The sequence below is a fragment of the Notolepis coatsorum genome, assembly GCF_963971535.1.
Source record: "Notolepis coatsorum genome assembly, chromosome: 7".
NCBI lineage: Eukaryota > Metazoa > Chordata > Actinopteri > Aulopiformes > Paralepididae > Notolepis > Notolepis coatsorum.
The window spans coordinates 119,598,029-119,603,723 of record NC_140171.1 but is presented as its reverse complement, the minus strand read 5'-3'; the positions used below and the strand labels follow the sequence as shown (position 1 = coordinate 119,603,723).

Here is a 5,695-nt window from a genome sequence, read left to right as displayed (position 1 = left end):
CCTTTCCTCTAGTACCACATCATGCCAAACCTTCCACCAATCCCACGAGTGAGTGAATGAGTGACCTTAATTTGCGACTGGCAGTCTGTAGCGCCTTGGGAAAAACAGAATGGACAATGTTTCTTTTATCCAATGCACCTCAAGAATAACTTGAATGCATCTACTGTATTTAGTGGCCACTGTGGGAATTAAACACCTTATGTTGCAAGGTTAGTTGGGTTCCAGGCTTAAAAGGTCCCCTCCACTCAGAAGTGACACAAATAATCCTGTGAACCTGGCCACACTGTAATCCAGGAAATGTGAACTGCTAATGTGAAAATTGTCTTATAAATGTAAACATCTAGTGATCTAAGCGCAAAAACAAACTAAATTCAATGGTACTAAGAAGTGTTTGGGTGAAATTAATATTTGGCAAACCATTTAGGTGGAAAAACTTGGGTGGAAGGAGGCCGGGGCATTGATAGAACCTTGCATTCTCAATCAGGGTAAAGTGTGGGGATGCTCCTGCAAAGAAATTTTCAGTAGTTTAATGAACAGTTTAGGTGGAAAAACCACACACCCAACAACTTGTTATTCAATATACAAAATGTTTAAAGTGTTAAAAAAACAAACACGTGGAGGGGATCTTTAACTAAGTATGATGTATTCTCATTCTAGGCATGACCAAGTTGTCCTATTAAAAACTAGATTGAGATTCAGTTTTAATCAAACAAAGAAATACAGGAGGCTATGCAAATACTATCTCTGGGACTTGCACATCACAGAGACAAACTTGTCAAGTAAAAACTTGTGCCATCATCAGAGCCATATACATGAATGTCAAAGACACCTAATGTTTTCTAATGTCCAGTCATTGCCCTCATCAGCCCAAAAGCCATGTATGCACAGTCACAACGCACACGATACAGACTTTGTAGGAGGGTTATTGTCGATACATTCCACGAATGGCATCTATGTATGTGGGGCGGCGTGGCTCAGGGGTAGAGCGGGGCGTCCAATGATCGAAGGGTTGGTGGTTCGAATCCCGCTCCATCCCATTGCCGTTGTGTCCTTGGGCAAGACACTTAACCTACTTGCCTCGTATGAATGTGTATGCATGTGAATGAATGTTGGTGGTGGTCGGAGGGGCCGTAGGCGTTAATTATTCGCCACGCTTCCGTGAGTCTGCCTCAGGGCAGCTCTGGCTGCAATTGTAGCTTACCACCACCGGTATGACTGTGTATGAATGAATAATGGACTCTGTGAAGCGCTCTGAGTCAGAGCAACAGTCAGTCAGAGAAGAGCGCTATATAAATCCAATCCATTATTATTATTATTATTATTATTATTATTATTATTATTATTATTATTATTATTATTATTATTATTATTATGTAGCTAGCTGGGTAACAGAGCTAGGAAAACTCCAACGTTTTGGGAAATTAGCTTATTTGCCATCTTCCCTGGAGTTAGACAAGAAGATACATACCCTTTTCTTCTCTGTGCGTGCAGTAGGCTTAGGGAACGCCCACACGGCCGCACCGTTAGCGTAGCTTAGCTTCATCACTGGAAGTGGGGCAGTCCTTTACCCTGAAGTTCCCTACAGTCACGAAATACACTCTAAATACAATTCCAAAACGTTCCTGTTGTGACCTGTGTATTTACCACGTGGAGAAATAAAAAATAATTGAATTCAACAATTAAATTTTCTAAGCAAATATACTCTGAACAATTTTTTGCCGAACCACTCCTCTCTGGGCTCAGTCAGTGATTTCACGCAACGCAGTGATACTTTCTAACGTGACGCCATGCAGTGTTTGTTTACATTCAAAGGATCCGAACCGATTGAAGTTTATGGATACCATGCCTTCAAATCCTCTTACCTTGACGATTAAAAGCCTCCACAATTTAGAAAACAGTATTCCCATGGCTGGTGTTGATATGCTGCTAGCTAACAGAAACCAACAAACACAGGACCGGACAGACACTAAAGCAGATAACGAGGCATCATTTTTACTTCCGGTCGGGGGGTTTCAAAATAAAAGAGCGACGTCTAAAGCACCGGAAATACGTTTATTTTGTACATTATCTAACGTTAACACAAACCTAAACTAACGTTAACTAACCTAAAGTTAGTGTATTTGGAGTGTATTTCGTGACTGTAGGTAGGGGACTGTAGGGAACTTCAGGGTAAAGGACTTCAGCGTAAAATCTAATCTACGAATTCCAATCTGGCTTCAGAACATCCCACTCCACTGACACATGCCTTCTCTATTTAAACGACCACATCAAACAAGAGGTGGACAGGGGCAAATACTGCGGCATGGTCATGCTGGACCTACAAAAGGCCTTCGACACTGTCAATCACACCATTCTGATTGACTTGGTTTTGAAACTTTTGATAGTCTATCAGTGAGTTGAGCTGGATGCAATCCTACCTGGAGGGGAGAGAATAGATGGTGGAGGTAAACGGTACCCTATCCCCCCCCTCCAAGTGAGCTGTGTGGTGTTCCACAAGGAAGCATACTAGGACCGCTACTGTTCCTAATTTATGCAAATGACATGTCGTCAGCTTGTGACTGCAACTTGTTCCTGTTTGCGGACGACTCAGCCCTGCTGGTCTCTGACAAGAACAAGTTACAGGTTGAAAAAACCCTCAGCTCGGAACTAGGCAAAATCTGCATATGGCTCGCTGATAACAAACTATCATTACACATGGGCAAAACAGAGTCCATTCTCTTCGGATCAAATAACAAACTCAGCAAGACCGACGGCTTCTCAGTTACAGAGTGGGTGACAATATTGTCACAAGGAAAGAAGAAATTACCTACCTGGGTTCCATCCTAGAGGAAAATCTTTCCTGTGACAAAATGGCATCCAATGTAATAAAAAAAAGTCAACCAACGAACTCGATTCTTGTACCGGATCAACTCTCTGGTAAACAAGAATACCCTGAAGACTCTGGCAGGAGCACTCATTCAAGGGTACTACTACTATGCTTGCACCTCATGCATAGGGTTGGGCACCGAAAACCGGTTCTAATAGGAACCGGTTCCTAACTTCCGGTTCTGGAACCGGAAGTAACATATTTGAATTTCGATTCTAAATTTCGATTTTTTTCTTTTTTACTTTTTTTCTTTTTTTGTTTTACTTTAATACCCTAGTTACAGTACAGCAACCAAATTAAACTGTATCAAGTCAACTGAAAATGTGAATAGTATGATTTTCTTTTTGAAAAAAAAAAAAAAAAAAAAAAATCTCCTTCGAAATAAGCTGTGACCTGTTTTGACCTGCACCTCAAATAATCGGAATCGAGAAGCGTTTAGAACAGGAATCGATATGGAGAATCGGAATCGGAACCGGAATCGTTCAAATCCAAACGATGCCCAACATGGTACCAAAGCACCTCAAAGGCGCTAAAAACAAAATTACAAACATCTCAAAACAAACTGGTCAGACTACTGCTTGACCTTACTCCTAGAACCCCTGCCCACTTTGACAACCTAGGATGGCTTAGAGTAGACGACAGAGTACAGCAACTTGCAATGGGCCTGGTCTACAAGATACACTACACGACCAAGGTACCCATGTACATGTCAAAATACTTCCCAAAGATCAGTGAATACCACGATCACAACACGAGAGGGAGCTCCACAAATCATGTTAAACCCAGATTCGGCTCAAACAAGGGACTAAACACGTTTCGCAATTATGACACATCAATGTGGAACGCCCTACCCAAAGCTGTAAAGGAATGTGAATCACTACCCACTTTCAAAACCACTCTCAAAGAACACCTACAGGAGACTGCAATTCGAAACTGGACCCTGTAAATGTCCTAACCCAACCCCCTCCAACGTACAGTAAATGACCAAGTATGGTTGTCAATATTCAAATGTACAGTTTTGATTGTACAGTTGTACAGTGTGCCCCCCCCCCCCCCAACCACCTCCAATGTACAGTCCCAACCCCACCTACCCAACCTCCTCCAATGTACAGTTTCTATGACAAATGTATATACTCTCTTTTCTGGACTCTTTTTGTATCACAAACAGTACTGTATTTACAAATCTGGTACGTCATAAATGTATAGATGTAGCAGTACTGTCTATCTGTATGTTGTGTGTGTCATATATATGTTATGATGAATTGAAAATGGGGGACCCTGATGTAAACAAGACGAAAGTCTCTCTCTGGTCTGCATCCCCTTAACAATTGTATGTATTGAGCTGTACTGTACCCATTCTGCAATCTGTTAATACAGTTTTCAATCAATCAATCAATCAAGACTGCCCCACTTCCAGTGATGAAGCTAAGCTACGCTAACGGTGCGAGCGTTCTAAGCCTACTGCACGCACAGAGAAGAAAGGGGTATGTATCTTCGTGTCCAACTCCAGCTAATTTCCCTAAATGTTGGCGTTTTCCTTTAACTCAAAAGCACATAATTAGGTCGATGACTCAAGCGGCCAGCCAACGTTTGTTTGCTCTGGATACGGGTATGACGCAACCCCGCCTTGTCATAAAACAGTAGCTATGCTAGCGTTAGCTAGTGATAACGTTGTTATGCATCAGTTTCCTGTCCCATTTTGCTTCAATGGACAAATAAATGCTGTATTTTAGGACGAATCTATCCACTGTTCCGACATGATTTTAAATACAACCTAAATCACATTGCTACGCCATTATAATATACGTAACGTTAGATGTTAGCCGACTTTCTAACGTTAGCTGACATTAGCATACTGCGCAGAAATTGTGCAGTGAGAAGCGATTGTCTTCGTATTTCCGTGGTGTTTCAATTAAAATCTTACCTTGAATGTTTTGAATGGATATCAATATGCCTTGTCTCAGCTAACTATCTTGGCATGAAGTGTAACAGCTGATGAAAACCGCAGCAGAACGGCACATTCACCTTGGCTTGCTAGCGGGATTTAGGTGTTATCAATGTTGATGTTCCCCGCGCCAATCAGAATGCCAGAAACAGATACGCCTCCTCCGGCCCCTAATTACTGGGCAGATGATTGGTCAAATAAAACATGAATGAAAGCATGAAGTGCCAATCACATCTTGATGGTTGAGGACTCAAGAGCAAACCAAGAGAAGCATCAATCAATCAATCAAATTTATTTATATAGCACATTTAGACATGACACTTGTCAACCAAAGTCAACCACATAGCTAAGAACAAAGAAAAGTATAGAATAAACAGAAAAAAACAACAACCAACAGATAGACAAGGAAACAGAACAACACGTCAACAAGCAAGGCAAGAGTCAAAGTGAGTCAGGGAAGGCCAGGCGGTATAGGTCATAGGTGGGTTTTGAGTTTCGATTTAAAAGACTTGATGGAGGGGGCCGATTTGATGGACATGGGGATGCTGTTCCAGAGGTCAGGGGCTGCGACCAGTAGGGTATATCTGCAGAGCCCAATGTCTGGGCGGGACTTCGGGGCTTGTACTGTGCGTTGCTGTGCGTGGGCGGGGCGTCTGGGCTTGTACCGTGCGGTGCACTACTGTGCATGTGATATTGGGCGGGGCTTCATAGTGCACATGCGTGTGGAGCATATGAGCAAATATGAGTTTCTACTTCTAGCTCTGGTTTAACATTCATTCTTCTTCGTTGAAAAATAACCAAATATGTCAGTGGAAATGTAAGTACCTTAGGCCGGGCCGGGGCACCTTCGCTATTTTGGACATTAGGATAATCCTATTTTCCGT

At 42.2% G+C, this 5,695-nt stretch overlaps 1 protein-coding gene across 1 annotated transcript in view; it reads right to left on the bottom strand.

Annotated features, from left to right (window-relative positions):
• The window catches only part of ppm1kb (protein phosphatase, Mg2+/Mn2+ dependent 1Kb), a 38,007-nt gene extending 33,092 nt beyond the window's left edge, over positions 1–4,915 (bottom strand). Inside the window, exon 1 of the mRNA XM_084319369.1 lies at positions 4,791–4,915. The gene's annotated coding sequence lies outside the window, so the exon portion shown is untranslated. The remainder of the gene's footprint in view (positions 1–4,790) is intronic.
• Positions 4,916–5,695: the final 780 nt, after the last annotated feature.